Raw genomic sequence first — 21659 nt, 5'->3', positions numbered from 1 at the left:
TTTTTTTTTTCTGTGAAAGAGGTGAACTACAAGTGTTTAAAAATGGAGTAGGGGCAGATTTTAAAGTTCTAGATTAAATGAACGAATCTAGTATACAGTGTTTTCAGTTCCTCATTTAGTTCTGATTTAGCTCCATAAAAATTGCTATAGACCGATGTAATGCAGAAACTCAGAGCAGAATTAGCTGTGCATGTGGAGTGATTATGATCTTGAAGGAAGGATAGGTAAGATTCAGTGAATCAGGGAGAGGTAAGAAGGGCGTTTTGTGTGTGTGTGAGCGTGTGTGTGTGTGTGTGTGTGTGTGTGTGCAGGAGTAAGGTAGGAAAAGACTAAGTAGTCAGAGGTCTAGAATTAAGATAGAGTAAGAGTGGTGAGGTGGGAGGTGAGGAGCACAGCAAGACTTCCACGTACCACAGGACTCACGGGACTCACAGTGGGTTAACATTCAGAGGAATGCCAGGAAATGCTGCCATGAGGATAAAGCTTTCTGCTTAGAGGGGCTTGGTGGTCTGCATGCATGCCTGCAGCAGCCCTAGGACTTTTGGTCCATGGACAACAAGGACACCTTGTGGCACAATAAGGAAGGGGCAAGAAAGATGTAACAGAGACTTCGACACTAGAGGTGCTATTCCAGAAAGGAAGGCCTGGGGGCGGGGCCACCGCGAGTGAAAGGGTGCGTGAGGATCCTGGGTGACAGAAAGGAAAGGCAGAAGGCTCTGGAAAGAAACTCGCATGACTCCTCATGAATTTAGGAGTAGGTCTTGCTTCGGGGGAGCGAGCAAAGCTGCTCTCTAGTCCAGGAAGACAATCTGTATGCTGATAATGGTGTCCCTTGAGGTGGCTCCCATGAGAGTTGCTATCTGAAGAGGGAGCACCTTAAGGAACAGTGAAGAGAGGCAGATGTATCATTCTTAGGCAGAAGATCTGGGTTGGCCTACCTGTCTCTACCATTTCATATCTATGTAACCTCGACTAGTTCAATATTTTCAGGCCACTCTCACTGAAAAGAGGGGATAGTAATTAAAGATCCCACATCCCTATGTGTGATCTCCACATGTAATAGGCTTTGTAATCTGTAACATCAGTTATACTGGGTCTCGAATGGTGTGGGTGGTTAGTGGGTGTGAGTTTCTGGAAATACCGTCTGTGAGTCTGACCTCTACTGGCTTTTCCTTCCAGGTCCTCACTTTACTCAGCCTCAAAGAAAGACTGCTGGCCAGCTGAGCAAAACAATTCTCAGTCCAGTCCTCAGCTCTGGTAGAGACTTTAAAAGAAGCATTTGAGAAAATAAGATTCAAAGAGCAACCACCACTAGATGGCGCCATAGCAGGCCGGGCAGTTCCGATGAGAACTGCTTCAGACAAGAAATATGGTAGCTGTGGGAGTGTGCTGGAGGCAGTGAGAAGGATACATTTTCATTAAATCACTTGCAAAATACTTTCCTTCATTTCTAAAGAGGCTGATGGGAATTTCCTCAGATTAAATAGTGGATGGCATGTTGTGACTCAGCAATTGCCAGATATGGAATTATCCATCCCATCGATGTTTTTGAAAACCTTACAGCAACTTCATCTGGGGACAGTTGCCTTTAAGGGGATGCCCATTCTTCTCCAGACCCGTCTCAACCATTCTTTATTGCCATTAGACTCATAATTAGGGCCAGATCACAGCTTTCTCTAGGGGAAACACGTACAAAATCTGACTCAGGAGGAAATAGCTTGTATGCTAAAATAAGTGCAAGATTTTGTAATATGTATTGGCAGAAACCTAGGGAATATATGTAGGAGTATATTCGAATGGTGCTAGACCAAGGATGATAGACTATAGCACTGTATCAGATCACATTTATTGGGTGCACATGTTAGATATTCTGGGTTTAATGTGTTAAATCCTACAACTGAAAGTGGCTCTAAAAGTTTCTTGGTTGGCCGACCAAACCTGGGACTCAATGGTGGCATATGTTTAATAAGGCAGAGATGCTAAAACTTCTTCGACATGATGTAGAGGAAGGCATTAAAGACTTAGGGAGAAAGGAATGATGAAATGACTATCACAAGAGATCTGCACACCTACCCCCCAAATATATCAACCAAAGGGACCAGAGGACACCTCATTAAGACATTGAGAAATACATTGTTGGTGGTCACACTTGCATCTCTGAAAAATTCACTGGTGGATGTTATAGTGGTGAAAGATGCCTCCATTTGGTCCCTGATTTCAATGGGCTTGATGGCATTTCCTTACAGCAGAAGCCAAATGACAAAACTTAACTGCCAGAGACAAGGAGATCACATTTACTATAAAAGATAACAGGGACTAGTGACAATCAAACCAAAATCTAGAGGTCTTAAAATATATAGATGTCTAATCACTGTGTTGTACAACTGAAACTAATATAATATGGTATGTCAATTGTAGTGAGAAAATAAAAATAAAACGCACCTAAGGATATTTAGTGGACTAATTGAGCATAGTGTACCTAGGAACAAAAAAGATTGACAGCCTACTAAAATGTTGTTTGATCTATATAAAAAGTCCAGTGGCCAAAAACCTGACTTGAGTGGCCTCTCATCCAATTTATAGACCTGAACAGGTTCCAGATGTAGAATTCCTTGATTCGAGGGGGACAAAATGACCCATTCTGTGGATTTCAGTTAGCCTCTTTCCCCAGCTATTCCAGTGTTTGCTTAATGAACCTGCATATAAAGTGGTAGCAATAGTAGGAATGGGGGCTATGTGTGGGCCCAACAACATGAACTTGCCCTTATCAAACCTTTTTTTTTTTAAATCAATGCTGCTGAATGTTTCACTTACCAAATGAACTGAGCTCCTGATATGATACCATTCCCTAAGGGGCTCAGTCAGCCCTTACGGGCAAGTTGATTACATTGAACTCCTTCCATCATGGAGGGGAGCAAAAGATCTTCCTCACTGGAGGAGACATGTATTCTGAGCAGGACATATTTGTTTTTCTGCCCAAGAATCTTCTGCCAGCACCACCTGTGATTATAAAATATGGTGTACTGCACACAATAGTGCTTTCGATCAAGAAAGTCATTTCAAGTAACTGCAGCAATGGAATTAACTGGCACAAACACATACCCCATCATCTAGAAACAGCTGGCCTAATAGAAAGATTAAGAAGCTAGCTTATTGAAGGTATGGTACCAGTTGGGAGATTATACCCTGAAAAGACATAAGTTCTTCCTCCAAGGACATGATTATAGTTTGAATAATGGACAAATATACAGTTCCAGGTTTCCCATGGCCAAACTATGTGGGCTTGGGAATCAGAGGTGGAAGTAGACTGGCTTCTCTCACTATTAAAGCTCACAGTCCACCCACAGGTTTTTTGCTTTCAATCACTGTAACTTTGAGCACTGCTAGTTTGAAGTCTTGATTCCTGGCTGCCACCCCTCTACCCCTCATCCACACACACACACACACACACACACACACACACACACACACACACACACACACACACAAATACTTCTACCAGGACAAACAACAATATCGCCTTAATTTGGAAGATGATATTGCCACCTGGCCCTTTTGGGCTCCTTTTGCTACTGAACCAACAGGCAAAGAAGAGGGTAATTGATATTGATTACCAAAGGATAATCGGATTACTGCTATTCATTGGGGGCAAGGAGGACTGTATCTGAAACCCAGGGTATTCTCTGGAATGGCTTTTAGTATTTTCATGTCCAACAGTAAAATAATAGAGGATGACAATTTTTCTAGCCCCCTCCAAAGCTATAACCAGTGATAATTCAGACCCTTCAGGCAGAGTGGATTACCATACCATATAAAAAAATCCCCAGCCATTTGATTACTGGATGAAAGCAAAGGAAATATGAAATGAATAGTGAAAGAAGGAAGTTATATATATCAATTATGGCCTCCTAATCGGTTACTTGCTTATTTTATATATATCTGAGTGGTCCTCATCTGATCAGTTCAAAGACCTTAAGAGCAAACCTGAGCATTCCTGGAAGAAGAAGAAATGGTGCCTCAAGACTGCAACATTAGCTGTTACTTGAGAATTTCCAGCCTGCTGCCTTGCCCAGCAGATTTCAGACTTGCTAGCCCCTGCAACTGTGTAAGTCAATTCTTTGAAATAAATCTATTTATATATATTAAGAGATTTGGTTCTTTTTTCTGGAGATCCCTGACTGATACAGTTACCTAGTTAGGATCTTTTAACATATATTAACATATATTAAACTCTCTCTAGTCAAATAACTGGTGGGGTTTTTGATCTCCTGATTGAACTCTAACTGATTCAGTGAGGCATAATTGGTGGAAGTCTTTAATAAACATTCCCATACTAAATGTGAGTTTAGTTTAGGTTGCATCAGTTAGGCAGAGAAAACAGATACCAAAGTAGACTGGATTAGAAGACTAGCAAGAGACAATGATTAACACAGACAGCAGGTAAGCAGCATTCTTTAGAGCATAATGGAGAGAATCAGAGTTTCAGAAGAAACCAGTTAATAAAGATATAATTAGAATATACCTTGAACATATACAGATCTGAAGAACAGTGCTTTTTACAAATAACTATGAGCCCTCCAGAAGGATGAGTTTATCCTTGTTGGAAGAAAAAAACCACCTGTGTCATATGAAAGATTAAAAGTTGGAAGAGAAGAAACCACAGTGGATCCAAGCAGAAGCTACTTGTTTGAGATATTGGTTTAGGGTCCAATTCTGTAGGGAGGATGTTCTGTTTGTCTATTCCTATGTAAAAAATCATCTAAAACATAGAAGCATAAAACAACAGCAACCATTCATTTTGCTCACAGATCTGCAGTTTGGGTAAGGCTCATGGTAGACAGATCATTTTTGTTCCATACAATGTTAGCTGAAACAGCTAGACTGGGGCTGGCAGATCCACTTTCAAAATGTGTCACTCTATGGCTAGGGCGGGCTCTCCGGGAGCTCAGCCATGGCAGTGGAATGTGAGCCTCCTCACCATATGGGCCTGCCTCCAGGAACCTTATGGCATGGTGGCTGGGATCAAAGAACAAGAGACCTAAGAGAGAGAATATAGAAACTGGCAGTGTCTTAAAGTCTGGGCCCAGAAACTGGCAAGGTGTTGCTTCTGCTGCATCCCATTAGTCAAGTGGTCCCAAAATCCAGATTCAAGGGCAGAAGACATAGATCTCACTTCTCCGTGTGAAGAATGTCAAAGAATTTTGGAGACTATGTTTTAAAACTGCCACAGAAGAAATGTGAAAAGAAGCAATCAAAATTTTATTCTTGAACATGTGAACTTTGTCACATTTTCAAGAATAAAAACGTGAACTTTGTCACATTTTCAAGAATAAAAACGTGAACTTTTCAAGAATAAAAATGTGAACTTGCTGACAAAGTGAACTGGTAAAGTGGGTGGAGTTCTCTTTCCATTGGGTAGGTTCAGTCACACAAGTCCTTTTGAAATCCTGAGTTAAAGTAGCGGTTTCCTCGCTATCTGAAAGTAAAATATTCCTGTGAAACCTTTTGTAAGCTGAAATGGCGTAAAGTGAAGTGCATGTCCTGCTTACTGAAATGCTTTTGTGAAAGACCTATATCATACTTAACAGTCTTTTCATAAAAGTGAACATCCTCTTTGGCTTTCTTTTAATTAGCAAAAACAGGTACGAATATAAGAACACAGACTTTTGGAAAATATGGGATGCCTGTACTCTTTTCTTTATTGTTATAAATATGTGGCTTTCTCGGTTAGGTCAATTCTACCTATTATCAACATGATTTTGGGATGAGAATCAGCCAAATGGGAGTAGCATAATCCTATGTAATACATAGTCTTAGCAAGAAAACACCAATGCAAAATATAATCAAACATGGCTTAGAAGCAGCCAGATAAAAAAGACACATGAGCAAAGGGACAAAGTTAAAGCTGAGTGCGGATTTTCTCATTGGAAACAAAGCGAGTGAGAAGACAGCGGAATACTATTTTTAAATTACCGAAAGAAAAGAATCTCTCAGTCGGGCATTTTATTTGCAGTAAAAATATTTTTCAAAAAACAAGGTAAAAAAGACTTTTTCAGATGTGCAAAAGTTGAAGGAATTCATTGCCAGCAGACCCACACCATGTAACATGTTAAAGAAAGTTCTTTGGAAGAAGAAAAATGATACCAGATAGAAATCTGAATGTGCACAAAGGATTAAAGAACACTGGAAATGGCATTATATAAGTAAATGTATTGGTTTTTTTTTTTAAAAGAATCTCTTTAAACAATAAATGACTTTAAAAAACAGCAGTAATGTATTTTGAAGGCGATAATATACATCTAGGTAAAATATGGTAACAGCAGCATAAAGGCTGGGAGGGAAGAAATGGAAGTACACTACTGTAAGCTTTTACACTTTATATGAAATAATATAATATAATTTGAAAGTAGACTGTAATAAGTTAAAGATGTATACTAGACCCTAAGGCAACCACTGAAATAAAAAGACAAAGAGTTATATGTAATAAGACAAATGAGGAGATAAAATAGAATAATAATAATAATAATGACAATAACAAATTCAATGAATTCAAAAGAAGGCAGAAAAAGAGGAGAGTATTAAAAAACAGATGGTACAAATAGAAAACAAATAGCCAAAGGGTAGACTTAAAGCTAATCATGCCAATAATCGCATCAAATGCAAACGGCCTAAATGCCCCAATTAAAAAGCAGAGTTTATCAGATTGGATTAAAAAAAATAAGACCTAACTATATGCTGTCTATAAGAAATACACTTGAAAGACAAAAATAAGTTAAAAATAAAAGAATGCAAAAAAATGCCAAAAGATATGCTATACTGACACCAGTCAAAAGTAAAACGGAGATTTCATACACATGCACACGCACGCTCACGCGCACGCGCACGCACACGCATGTGCGTGTGCGTGCGCGTTTTCTTTTTCTTATCAGAATTTAGTTAAATAAGAAATCAGTAGGAGAAAGTTATTTGGAAACCCCCCAAGTATTTGGAAATTAAATAATACACTTCTAAATAACCCTCGGATCAAAGAAGAAATCAAAAGAGACATTAGAAAATATTTCCAACCAAATGAATACAAAATCACCACATGTCAGAATTTGTGGAATGCTACTAAAGTAATACTTAGGGGGACGTTTATAGCACCTAATGACTGTAATAGAAAATAATTTCCTCAATCTGCTAAAGGGCATCTATGGAAAACCTATAACTAATGTCATACTTAACAAAGAAAGACCGAATACTTTTTCCCTAATATCGAAAATAATACAAGGATATTCACTCTTACTACTTGTGTTTAACATTGTGTTTGAGATTTTAGATTGCAGCATTAGCTGCAATAATGCAAAAAAAGTTTTTTTTTAAATAAATAAATGAAATAAAACGCATCCAGATTGTAAAGGAAGAAATAAAGCTGTCTTTATTCATAGTCTACATAGAAAATTTTAGGGAATCTACAAAAAGGCTATGAACTAGTAAGTGTGTCAAGCAAGGTTGCAAAATACCAGATTAATACACAATAAATTGATTGTATTTCTAAATATATGAAGATTAATTGTGTTTCTATATACTAGCAACGAGCAATCAGAAACTGAAATTGAGCAAATACTATTTACGATATTTAAATTATTTACAATTATAATAAAAATGTGAAATACATGTTTAAGTTTGATAAAATATATGAAAAACGGTGCAGTAAAAACTATAAAACGTTGCTGAGAGAAATTAAACAAAACCTAAATATGTGAAGAAATATACCTTGTTCATGGGTCAGAAGACTCAGTGTTGTTAATATAGCAATTATCCCAAAATTGATAATAGATTCAACAAATACCAATCATACCAAAAGACACTTTTTGTAGAAATAGAAAAGCTTATTTTAAAATTCATAGAAATTAAAAGGGCTAATAATGGCCAAAACAACTTCGAAAAAGAATAAATTTTCCGGGTTAACACTTCCTGATTTCAAGACATATTACAAAGCTATAGTAATCAAGACAGTGTGTAAAGATAAATAAGTCAGTGAAACATGATAGGGAGTCCAGAAATAGACCTACACACATTTGGATAATTGATAAAGATGTAAAGGCATTCAGTGAAGAAAAGATAGTCTTTTTCAGCAAATTGTGCTGTAAAAATTGGATATCCCTTTTAAAAAGTGAACTTTGATCCTTACCATACACCATATACAAAAATGAATCATAGACTTAAATGTATGACTTAAAATTATACAACTTCTAAAGGAAAACATAGGGAAAAATCTTTTGTGACCTTGGCTGAAGCAAAGATTCCACAGATATGACACCAAAAGTACAATCCATAAAAGAACAAGTTGATGAATTAGACTTCGCCAAAATTAAAAACTTCTGCTCTTCGGAAGGAACTGCTAAGAGAATGTAAAGACAAGCCACAGAATGGGAGAAAATATTTCCAAAGCATATGTGGGAGGAGGGACATGAGGGAGAGGGACAGGAGAGAAGGGTTACAGTGGAGCAGGAGAAAACCATTGGGAGCGTCAGATATGTTTATAATGTTGACAGAATTTGTGGGTTTATATGTGAAATCTTTTCAAATTAAAGACTTTAGTTATAATAAAAAGTCAACCAAATCAGAAGTTTACAAAGAAAACAAGTGAAAATTGTCCCTTTGCTCCAGATCCTAATTAGATTTAGAGTTTAGCATTTTTAAAAATACGATCTAAACTTGGGTTGTCCAATATGGTCACCACTAGTCACATGTGGTCATTTAAATTTAAATTATTTACAATTACAATTAAAAATTCAGTTCCTCAGTCGCAGCACTTGCAAGAGCTCGATAGCCATATGTGGTTAGTGGCCACCGATGATAGAACATTTCTGCCATCAGAGAAAGTTCTCTTGGACAGCTCTTTCCTAGAGAATTGGAGGTTGCCATAGTTTCGGCAATACCTTTACAAGCAACTTAGATCTTTTGCTGGCCATTTATTGAGCCATTAGTTTGTGCCAGAAACTACCCATTAAATGAATTATCTCTAACTCTTACAAGGAAAGACTAGGCTCAGAGAGTTTTAATTAATTTTCCAAATCTCACAGTTACTAAGTGGTGTATCTAAAATGTAAACTTACATCTATCTAAGCTCAAGACCTGGACTTTTAGGTGATTCTCATTTATCCTGTAGCTAGACTACATCGTTTTCCTTCTATATTTGTAAATTTTTTTTTGAACATTAAGTCTTATATTTATCCCTCCTAAATTTTATCTTGTTGGATTAAGCTTATTGTTCCACGTTGTCAAAATATTTTAGGATATTCCTTCTGTCATTCCACATACCCACGAGCCTTCCAAGTTCCATGTCTTTAACAGGTTTGATGAACATGGCATCCTAAACTTTATTCAACCAGGTGATTGATTAAAATAATTGATAGGACACGGGAAAGGGTGGAGGTCTATGGCCAGGTATTAGAAACCCCTGCTTTAGGTTGATATTACTTTATTAGTCTGTACCCTTTGCGTTACTAGTATCCTACTCCATTCCTCTCCTTATATTCAGATTCTGGAAATGTGCCCTGTATTTGGAGCATAAAGGCCCTTTAGCACCATCTAGAATCATATAGTGATAGTAATTCGCTGATATAATTAGCTTCTAGATGTTAGCCAAGCAATGTATACTTCTAACCAAACATGGGGTGTGGGAAGATCACAGTATTGGCACCCACCATTGATGCTTATTTTCCACTTAGCCTTCCTCTTCCTCCTCAGCTGCCCCCATGTTTAAAGTGATGATGGTTTTGATTAACTGTTATCAAAAACAAACCATCTCAAAACAGTGGCTTCAAATAATTACAATCATTTAATCACTCATGAATTTGAAATTTGGGTTCGACCTAGAAAGAACAGTTTGCCTTTATCCTACATGACATCATCTGGGGTAGCTTGAAGGACAGCTGGGGCCTGGCGCTGTGAAGCTCCTCTGACACAAACTCTGAGGATCTCATGATCTTGCTTCATACTTTCCTGCCGCCCTCCCCTGCACCCTGCTTCCAAACTCTACCTGCGTTAAGCAACATGTGTTTCCCAGGTCTTGCCATCTCAGCCATCTCCAGGCCTCCATCTAGCATGCTTTTCCTTCCCTATCCTTGACTCCTATGCAGCCTTGAAGACTCAGTCAAGAGGTCACCTCCAATTGGAAGCCTTCTCTGATATCCCTTATCCCTGCAAACTTTAGTTTGCATTAATTACCTCTCCTCTGTGTCCCCACAGCTTGCATATTTCTCTTCTTCAAAGCACTTATCACTCTGTAATAGTTTGTCCTTCTTATTTGGCTCTCTTTCTCACTAGATTCTTAGCTCTTTAAGGGAAGGGACTGTTGTGTTTTTGTATTCCCAGTGTGGGGTATATAGTAGATGCTCAGTAATGTTGAGTCAATGATAGATGTGATGATAAAACAGATTTTGTAAGTTAAAATGATGCTACCAAAATACCAGATTAGAAGCAGGACCCAGCACCTGTAAAGGGCCACAGTGAAGCAGTTTCTCTTGGACCCAAGATCAGATGAGTTCAAGTATATAAAGCATTTTAGACAGTGCCTTACACATAGTGAGCGCGCTATAAATGTTTGCTGCTGCTGTTAGTACTTTGATAATGATGACTTCTGCAGTTTTCAGAGGTAAAGCTGCCCTTGTCAAAAATTATTTTTAGTTTTGCACTAGGCTTTTCCATTGAATGGGACATTGAACAACCTTGGCACCCTCCCAGATGCTACTCCCCTTCCTCCGGCTCTGGGAGTTCCCTGAAGTTAGAATTCCCGAAAGAGGAATCCTCTGGAAGAGGAAGTGTGTTCCTGGCTAACAGAGTCTGGGTGTGTCTTCTGACAAAGCTTATTTCCTGCTGCGGCACCATCAGCTTCTCTCCTATTGGCTTCCACTGCAGCAGGTGGATGCAGGTATTGCTACCTGCCAGGTGTTTCTGAGCTTTCCCAGGCCTGGCAGAGCTAAGGAGAGGCAGAAGCGAGTCAGTGACAGACTTCTCTGGTATCTGCCACCCTGGGATCAGCATCCACCTTCCCTATTCCCTTTGAACCTGGGGTCATTTGAAGGAAAGCTGGAGGGAAATTACACCCACTAGAACAAAAGCTAATCCTCCTTGGGTAGAGGCTTGGTTTGCACCTTAATTTGGAGGTTCCTCAAGTTCCCTCAGGCCTTGCTCTTGCCCTGCCTTTCTGAGGTGGCCTGGAGCTGAAAAGTCCCAGATTTCTCCTCATCATGTTCTGGCCCCACCCCACCTGGAATTTGGGGGAACTTAATCATTTTTAGCTTGAACTGTGATTGATATTTGGTTCTGGGAAAAGCAGGGTTCTGCACTAAGCTTGAAAGTTTGAGGGGCGAAGGGGGAGGGGGAATTTCCAAGATGTCCCCGAGAGATGGAGACAAGGCAGGGTCCCAGGCTTGAGTGAAACGAGAACTGAGAAGGGTTAATGGGAAACACCCCCAGACAGAAGGGCTGAAGAGCAAGACATGTGAGGGCAGCAGATGTAGGGCCTTGAAGAACTACAGCTGGGGGAAAATATCATCAAGAATCCTGGGGTGGATGCTGGAGTCTAGTTGCTGGTCTGGGGGAAGAAAATTCAGATTTTTTCCAGTACCCCTTTCATGTTTCTAGTTAAACCTCACTTTCTTTGGGAGGTTTTCCCTGACCCGTGGACCAGGTGAGGTCATCCTACACAGGCTCCTGAGGGCAGCACTGTCATAACCCTCACCCCACTCCAGAGTCAGACTCTGGGGGTCCAGACTCAGTTCCTCCCTTATTAGTGCTGCGGTTTTGTCAAAGTATTTAAGCTCTTTTTACCTAAGTTCCCTCAATCTGTGTACTGTGGCTGAAAATAATACTTCCTCGCAGAGTTGTAAAGATGAAATAAAAGAATGTGGTAGAAGTGTTAGCACAGAGGCCAGATCTCGATGTGATGTGAGGACAGCCGCTGGTTAACGGTGCCTCCCCTACTGCTGTGAGGCCTGTTGGGGACCAAGACTGCTTGTGTTGCCCAACACTATATCTCCAGAATCTAGCACAGCACCACCTAGTTGAGTGTTTGCTGACTGAATACATGTGACGAAAGTGGGCTTGAATTAATACCCTTGTGGGGTTTAGGGCCTAGGATTATAAGTCACTGTGTGTACCCTCTAAACATTTTTCTTTAGGTGATCCTGAGTTAAAAAAGACACCAAGGTTATTCCTGGATAGAATGACTATGAGTGACCATTTTTCTTACTTTCTATTTTTCTGTAGTCTCCATAATTTTTCTATACCAAAAAAAAGGATTACTTTTCCAATGGTTAAAAAAGAGAAAGCATTATTAAACAGACACAACACTATACATTGTCTGGAAGGGAGAAGATGTAACTGAAGGACAAGGGACAAGAATGGAGGGCGTGGCCTGCGCTTCAGCTCTTCTTACCACCCCCTTCTCCGCCCCCCAGGGCCCTGAAGTTCTCACAGGCTGCTTCCTAAAAGAGAATTCTCAAAGCACGAGTCATGGGGATGAAGCCCCTGCTTTTCTTCACTTAAGAAGAATCCAACCCAGCAATTCTACTGCTGGGTGTTTATCCAAAGAAAACAAAAACACTAATTTGAAGAGATATGTGCACCCCCATTTTTGTTGCAGCATTATTTACAAAAGCCAAGATATGGGAGCGACCTAGGTGTCCATCAATAAATGAACGGATAAATAAGATGTCACACACACACACACACACACACACACACACACACACACACACACACGCTATGGAATATTACATAGCAATAATAAAAAAGAATGAAATCTTGCCATTTGTGACAACACGGATAGACCTAGAGGGTATTGCGCTAAGTGAAATAAACCAGATAGAGAAGGACAAACATTGCATGGTTTCACTGATACGTAGAGTCTAAAAAAACGTAAAAGTGAACAAACAAAACAAAATAAAAACAGACTCATGGAAACAGAGACCGAAGGGATGGCTGCCAGAGGGGAGAGGGTGGGGGATGGGGGACAAAGGTGAAGGAGAATATAGTCAATGATGTTGTGCTAAGTTTACATGGTGACAGGTGATCGCTATGATTAGTGAGGAGATCACATTGTAAGGCATAAAAATGTCAGATCACTGTATTGTACACCTGAAACTAACTAATATAATATTGTATATTAAGTATACTTAAATAAAAATGTTTTTATAAAAAGAAGCATCCGAATGAAGCGGTTAGAGCTCTAAAAGGAGAGGGAAAGAATATGCTCAGCTCTGAATCTCGTGGTGCTGAGAAGTGATCACGAGTACGTGTGCTGAGGGTGGGATGTCTTCCCCTGGTCCTCGCTCTGTCACTGCCACTTGATATCTCCGGAAGCCTGGGCCCCCATGTTGAAGGAGCTCTAGCAGCCGTCCCACGGGGGAGGGAAGGAGAGTGGTCTTGGTGGAAGAGGCCTGGACTAAGAGCTAAGGTGCTTAGGTTAGAGTTTTAGCCCTTCCTGGCGGCATGATGATTCTCTAATCATCGAGTCTCAGTTTCCCATCTGGAAAAAGGAGATAAGAACATCTTCCCTATTTAGGTGGAATTTTGAGTATAAAGCAATACCATGTGTGAAAGTGTTTGGAGAGTATGAAATGATGGACAGATGGTATTCGTGAATGTGAGGAGGATTGAGGGAGGAGAGGGAAGCACAGTCTCTTCTCAGTGAGTTGTGTTCCTGATGCTTCTCTGCCAGCCTCAAGTTAAAGAATATTCTCAGGTTAAAGAATATTTATTGAATTTCCCCCTTCAACTAGAAGATGTTCTCTATATCATATCATCTCATTTTCTTTTGCCCCACGTTCTAGATGAGAAAACTGAGGCTAATAGAAGATAGCCTTATGAGACTTGCCCAAGGTGACACAACTAAAGTGGCAGAGCCAGGACTAAAACCCAGATCGTCTTTCTCAGTCCAACTTGAAGTGACCAACTTGTCTCTGTTTGCCCAGGACTCTTCCATCTTTAGTACTGAAAGTCCTATGTCCTAGGAAACTCCTCCATCCCGGGCCACCCAGGACACTTGGTCACCCTAAGCCTAGTGCTCATTCCCTAACTCAGCATCACTTGGCTTTGCCAGTCACTGTGGGGCTGTAGATCTACGGGAGCCAGGAAACATTCACCCCTGCTTCTTCCTATGGAAGAATGATTGACGCCCACAGCCCTGAGAAGACACTTCTACAGGCAGGACTAGGCTGAACAAACAACGGAAAGACCAGGCGAGCAGCTCCCTTCTGGCTTCAGATCCTTTTTGTTGTTTCTGTGTCTTCCATTGTGACTTCCATCGCTGAGCGTGCTGTAACCTGCTCTTAGGTAAATAGGTAGAGAAAAAAGGCAACTCTTCATTTCTAGATGAATGCCCCTCCCTGTATTTTAATCATCCCTCACATATGTAGACAGAATTTTGAAAAAAATTTTTATTTTTCGACTACAGTTGACATTCAATATTTTATAAGTTTCAGATGTACAGCATAATGGTTAGACATTTATGTAATTTATGAAGGGATCCCCTGATTAGTCAGTCTGGTACCCACCTGACACTATCTACATATTTATTATAATATTATTGACCATATTTCCCATGCTATACTTGACATCCTTGTGACTATTTTGTAACTATCAATTTGTACTTCTTAGTCCCATCACATTTTTCACCCAGGAGGGCAGGGCAAGAATTATCACCCGTATTTCCCCAGATGAGGAAACTGAGGTACAGAGAGGTTGACCTGTCCAAAGATATACAGCCAGCAAGTGCCAAAATTAGGCCCAAGTCCAAGTCTTTTAAGGTTTTTAGTTTGGAACTCATGGACTCCTAAAGGTCCACAGATGAACATCAGAAGGAAAGGTTTTGTATATTTGCACTTTTGGGGGTCATTCTATATGTTTCATCAGTTTCTCGAAGGAATGAATCAGACTTCTTGGATCCGTAGGCTGTGTATGATTAACTTTTTTCTGTGTTTAAACATTAATCATGTTACAAGAAAAGCTTCAGGGACAGCAAGTTACTGTGGCATGTAAAGTGTACCCGAGTGTTACTGTGTTTCAAGAGCATTAGGCAAATAATTAATTTTACTTTGATATAACTGGCCTAATTGATTTTTTTCTCTCTTTCTGTGTGATAAATCTTCGATATTAATAAAATGTCATGTTTAGAAATTTTTTTCCTTTTGGTACCATATTTTGTTTAATCCTCAACACAGGCGCACACACTGAAAGAAAAAGGCCTATATAATTCAACTCTTCAGCAGCCAGGGTTGCCTGCCTCTAATCCTTCTTGGGATCTGATTGATTTGGACACTGGGAGAGAAGCATGCAAACCCTCTGGGTCTGAACTCTCTGATTTTTCTATGGAAGGGCTTCACCTAAGGGGAACTAAAGAACCAGGCACCTATTTTAGCAGGCAAACTGTTCATGCTGAACTCACCAAAACCCTGTACAGGTGGGTGTGTGGAAACACTAAAGAACTATGAAATTGTTTATGGCTTTGGGAGGTCTCATTCCCTGTCATTCCTTTATCCACTCAATAAACATTTATGGAGTCCTTCTATGTACTTCATTTTGGAAGTAAAATTATTAACATGATATGCAAGATCCTTGCCATCATGGAGTTTCTATCCAGGCAAGAACTTGACCTTAGATTCTCAAACTAAAAGGTTGATTTCACAAAGGAGCCATCTGGTCACTAGTCGGAATGGGGAAGGCACAGTCTCAGTCCTCCTTAAGCTTCAAACGTGGTGGGAGAGAGATTTCAGAATGCCCCAACTGGCACAAAGTGAAAGTGAACAGAGCGCAAATACGTCCACAAGTGTCGAGGGGTGACTGAGGGGCAAAGAATGCCGCGGGGCTGGCAGAGAAGCGTCCCCGGAAGAACTACTACTTCTTCAAGTTTGAGCCCTAAGCTGAAAATTCTAGCTCATTACTGAGAGAAGCCGACAGCTGGCTCCTACTCAGCACGCCAGATTGAGTGAACCTGTACCCGGAAGAGGAGGGAGGCTTAGCCAACCCAGGGGGAGAAAGTCCAGAAAAAGAAGTCCAGAAAAGGAAGTCTCAGTGAAGCCTCTAGCTTTCTAAATGGACAAGACCCCAAGAGCTGGGGTGGTGCCACCCCAGTAGAGACTGCTACTGGTTGGGGTTTCCTCTAGGAAACCTTGGATGCAAGATGGTTTCATCATCTTGTTGCTCTGCTGCTCACTTACTATAATGACACAGTAAGCTGGCAGCCTTCGGCCTGACCTCCTGCTCCTCCCTGGTCTCCTGCGGTGGAGCTCTCCCAGGTTCCTCGTGCCCATGGGAGCAGCTCTTTTTCAAGTGTCATGGTTCATTTAACAATAAGGGAAAAACCATATCCGATTTCCAAAGAATCACAGTTTCTGCTGACATGCCTGGATTTGTTGTTTGGGAAGGGTGCTTTCAAGCCATACTCTATGCCATTTTCTGCTCTGCTTTTTCTTTGCTTGAAGGGAAGAAATGTCTTTATTTTTGTGGGAAGAAGGTTTGAAGTCTGAGGAGGTGACAAAGTGTGTGCAGATGGAAAGAACACTAGATCGAGAGTTCAGAGATATGGTTTCTGGTCCTCGATCCACCACTATTCAGTTGTGTGGCTTTGGGCAAGATATTTCTCTCTGCTTCTCTGCTGTTTCCTGACCTGGAAATGAGGAGGCTGGATTGGACGCTCTTTTGTGTCTGATAGAGTAAAAAATAATGGTGCTGGAGTCAGGCTACCAAGATCGCATCCTATCCTCCCTGGGTGCCCTTGGGCAAGCTACTTGACAGCTCTACATCTCAGCTTCCTTGTCTACAACAATAGACACAAAATCATGTCTTCCTATTGGAGCAGGTGTGAAGATTAAAAGAGATAATGAATATAGGTGCTTCTTCATTTAGTACCTGGGTGGATATATGTGCTCAATACTTCTTAGCTTTGCCGTTAGTCCAGCTTCTTCTGCCTATGAATTTTGAGTGTGTGACCATGAGAAACATAAGATAATGGAATGAAAGGTAACATAAAACATTTGGACCTGATTCCATTTTTCTGATTCTTTAGAGTTATGGGGCTAATAGCAGAAGAGAAAGCTGAATATCGCTTACAAGTCATAGGATAGAAGGGTAGGGCAGACCGAAGCAACTGAACTCAGTGTTTCATCTTATATATGCCTTCTAAAATTATACACGTGGAAATCTTTGATTAAAAATAAAAATTAAATTAGAAAATACAAATAAATACAATATATTATTGTAGGGTCTGTGGTCAGGGGGGATTTACTGTTTAGCTAAGAAAGTTTAAATTTGGGGCCCCTCGCCAGTGTGGGCTCCTTTCAAGTCCCTGGACATGTCATATGTCCTTGTAAAATTCACAAAAGTAAAGTATGTTAGCCTTCATCAATTAAGATTAGTGTCCTTTTTCACTCTGACCTCCCCTCTGTCACATTTGCTCTCAAGTCAGGTGACATTAGAGAGGCCACAGCATCTAGGGAATCTGGCTAAGGAATAGTTGACTTGGAATGCATTTGGCTTTTAGAGAACTATATTTACATGGACTGTAATCACATCTGCGTGTGGTTAGGATCTTGGTACTCATCTAGTGTAAGAATGGCACCCAGAAACACTCCTTCTATGTGCTGTGCTGACTCTGATTACTGGAAGTGTGTGGGCAGTGGAAGTAAAGCAAGGTTCGTAATGTATGAAACCGGACGGAAGTGCATCGAAGATTCTTCCAGGCATTAGACATGAAAAATTGGAAGCCACAGATTCGGTTTTTATTAAAATCTAGTCAAAATGGAAAGATTACTTAATGTAATATATATGATTAGAAATGAATCATATGCTATTTTCTCTTTTGATGAGAATCTTGTGAAGCAGAATTTATCAGTTTCTGTGTTTGTAGACTGCAAACCTGTAGCATAATTTATGAATTCTAACAAAAACCCAATTTTGAACACCCATGTCAGAGGAAAGACTGACTTATTATTTTTTAAACTCTCTTTATAGAAAATACTAGTTAAAAAATCACTGTCATTGAAGGAGCAAACACAGAGGTGCCAGGCAGTTAATTTATAAAGATGTTGAGTTATTTTTCTGGATTTTGTGATGTTTGTGATATTTGTCAGCCTTGAAAAATTTGCAATTTGTTGTGATTTATTTCTCATTCTAAGTAAATACTCACTTTTGTCCTTAAATTTGTACTTCTATTTTAAAATTTCTTTTCTTAAGAAGCAACCCATGAGCTATAGGTGCCATACAAACAAGCTGGGTCTGGCCCTGGCTGATATTAAAGTCTGTAGAGGGTTTAGGGTAGAGTTGGCAGACTTAACAAACAAAAATACAGAATAACCAATCTACTTTGAATTCCAGATGGGTAAGCACTGAAATGTGTTTATCTGAAATTTGAAGTCAATTGGGTATCTTGTATTCATCTGATGGGAATATAAAGGGAACAGCAGTCACCTCAAACAGGGGAGGGGGGCAGAGGGAAGGGAAGAGAGACTTCACAAAGGAAGTCACATTGCAGCTAAGTCTTGAAAGTTGGGTAAGTGTTTGCAAGGCAGGAAAGCAAGGGCAGCTCTTTCTAGGTGTGGGGAGCTTGTCAAGAGAGATGAGGTTGGAGATATGGACAAGGTCTGGATTATGATGGGTTTAGAACTCCCATGGGAAGGGGCTTAGCCTTCATCCTGGAGGCCCCTGGGAGCCATGCTGGGAGTTTTAGGCTGGGGAGCACCAAAACTGGGTTGGCATTTTAGGAAGTCTGGCTGCCTGGGAGAGGATGGGTCTTTGGAACTGAGACCGGGTCAGCGATCCAGGAGAGGCAGGCAAATGCTTGGACTCTTTCCATTACTTATCTCCAGCTCCCCTTCCCCTGTCTCTCCAGGGGCTGTTTTATGGCATTTGAGCCACAGAACCCATTGACATAAGATTGTCAAAGAGCATTTGTGGCCCTAGTTGAGCAGGCCTTGACTGAGAGCCCCGTGGGAGAAAAAAGAGAAGGGAAGTCCAGGTTGATGTAGCACAGGCACTCCAGGTGGGTTTGTCCTTCCCTCCCCACCAGTACAGGAGTGGCCAGTTTGGATTTCCTCAGATCATTGACTTCCTCAGTGAAGGCAAGTCAGAACAGCTTGGCTTGGGAGAGTTACATCACCTGCCCTGCTAAACAGGCTTAAGGTTCCCCACAGCGTTATGTTCCATTCCACGCCACCTGATCCTGAGATGAGAAGGCAGTGTGGGGTGAGAAAGGGCAGTGGGCTGGAAGTCAGGAGATTGGGGTTAGGGAAGAGCACGCTACTTCCTCACTACGTGATGGTAGGGGTGGTTCACAGGACCACTTGTCCACTCCTGTAATGAGAATTTTGAATTGGGTTCTCTCTGTTTTCTTTTCTGACTCTCATTTCTGAATCTCAAATAGAGGAGAAACTTTTTAGGTTTAAGGTTCCCCGAAACTGGGAAATTTACCTTTTTCTGCTTTATTTTCAAAGCTATATAAAAATTCCAAATATATAATTACAATACAGATATATTGACCAAGACCTTTAAATAATTACTTTTTTGTTTGTTTTTAAGTCCCTGTTTACTTCCCAAATAAATAGGCATCCATCAGTACCAAGATTTCTTTCTTTTACAGCTCCTTTCTCTATGATACTTTCTAGTGTTGTATAATCCTCACAATGATGGGTTCTTCCTTTAATATAACTGAAATTATTCACATAGACCTAATCTACTTAATTCAGATCACTCAGTAGGGCCACACTTTAGTCAATTCCATGGAGTCTCATTCTCATAAAAAGTAGTGGGCATGGTGCCCTCTGGAGTTGTGCAATGCCTGGCTTAGTTTTTGTCTGAGCTCTAGGACTTAGCACTTAGGAGTGGGCAGCCCCTACTCTTTTATGGAGAGGAAATTGCCCTGGCACCACCATGAATGATTCATGATGTTGGAGTGGATAGTGGGAGAGAACTGTGTTCAGCACATGTCTGTCACTCAGAGCCTTCTTCATTCTGGCTCTCTGGTCTTCCTTCATATTCTTTCTACTTTCCCATTTAACAAATGGAAAATAGAACTCTGGTATCCCAACGACGGGCCAAATGATTCTAGAAGACCCAATTCTAAGGTTAGACTTGACCTAACATGTAAGGATCAAATCCATAGTTTGCAGTCCTGGAAAGGATGCCATTCTATCTCAATCTTTATTCTTATTTTTTATTGTAAGTGTTACGCACCAAGCGTTGAGATAAAGAGAAATCACGTTTTATTGTCCTTTCTTCCCAATTTAGGGGCTGTAAAATTAATAACAAAGTTTATCACTTTCTAATCTCTCATTACGTGCCAGGCACTGTGTTAAGGGCTTAATCATTTAATGTACACATCATGCCTACCTGGTGAATATTCAGTAAGCATGATTAGCACCATTTTGCAGATGAATAAACAGAGGCACAGATAAACTGACTTGCTTTCAGCCTGACAGCCATAGCGGGCAGAAGCATTCAGCCTAGGCTGGGCTGACTCCAGAGCTATAGTTCCAGCCACCACAATACCCTGCATGCTGGATAGGAGCTATAAACACATCATATTTTTTCTTCCCTCTGCGAGCCTTTTAATATGACATCTTTGCCCTGAAACGAAAGCTGGGTCAGAACATACAGTCTGAGCTCAAGCGGATAGAGGTGGGGTGAGAGTCAGCACAGACAATTATGCAATCCTCTCACATGTGGGGCTAGGCCAAAGTCTCTGAACTATGAGCCAGGCAGCTCTGGCCCTGGTGGGGAAACAGCACCCAGCTCCCCTGGGGAAGCAGGAGTGGGGATCTGGAGGTATTTCTGGACTCAAGAGTAGCTCTTTCTTCCGTCCCCAGAAGGAATAGAGAGCTTATGTTTAACTCAAGATGTCTCTCTCATTCCAGGTGCCTGGCACACAACATCCAAATAAATAATATTTATTGAGCACTTACTATGGATCAACTCCATTAGCTCATTCAAATCCTCACATTTTATTTTACCTATTTTGTGACATTTCAGAAAGGTCTTAAGTAGCTTGTCCGGTGTCTCACAGAGGGAGGAGAGCCAGGGTTTAAATCCAGAGCTACCTTGTGACCACTATGATCTACTGCTTCCTTCAATATGAATTGTTTCGTTTTGTTCAAGATGCTAGACCCCCCAAACCCTGGGGCTCCTTTCCTTTGCACCTCCCTCCATTTAAAGTCCCTAGTCCTCCCTGCCGTTTTTCCTTCCCTGACAGGAGAGACTCTGCCTCCCCAGTGTAGCTACAGAGCAGAGTCTTCTCCAGCCCCCTGGACCAGCCTGTTGTCCAAAGGGCCTGTCGGATCTCTTGTAATTGCATCCCATCCCAGAATTGCTTCATTTGTTAAAAACAAGCTCTGTTTATTTTGAGAATTTGTGTTTGGGGAGGAAATGATTTAGAGTTTGTGTAAAAAAGTAATTTAGGTATGGGTCTTCTGGCCCAAGAACAAGGATTCCAGGCTCTGTTCCCAGCTCTGTCCTCAAACCCCTCTCCTTCCCAGTCTCATTTTCTCTCTCTGCATTCATAGAGAATGAAAGGGCCCTCGAGGGACAAGATAAAGAGGAATGAGATAATGTCCAAAGAAATTCTTACATTCTGAGAAAAAAAAAATGTTCCCCATGAAGTCATACAAAATAATGCATGT

Source organism: Pteropus vampyrus, unplaced genomic scaffold (genome assembly GCF_000151845.1).
Source record: "Pteropus vampyrus isolate Shadow unplaced genomic scaffold, Pvam_2.0 Scaffold640, whole genome shotgun sequence".
Lineage (NCBI taxonomy): Eukaryota > Metazoa > Chordata > Mammalia > Chiroptera > Pteropodidae > Pteropus > Pteropus vampyrus.
Note: the sequence above shows the minus strand (reverse complement) of the source record.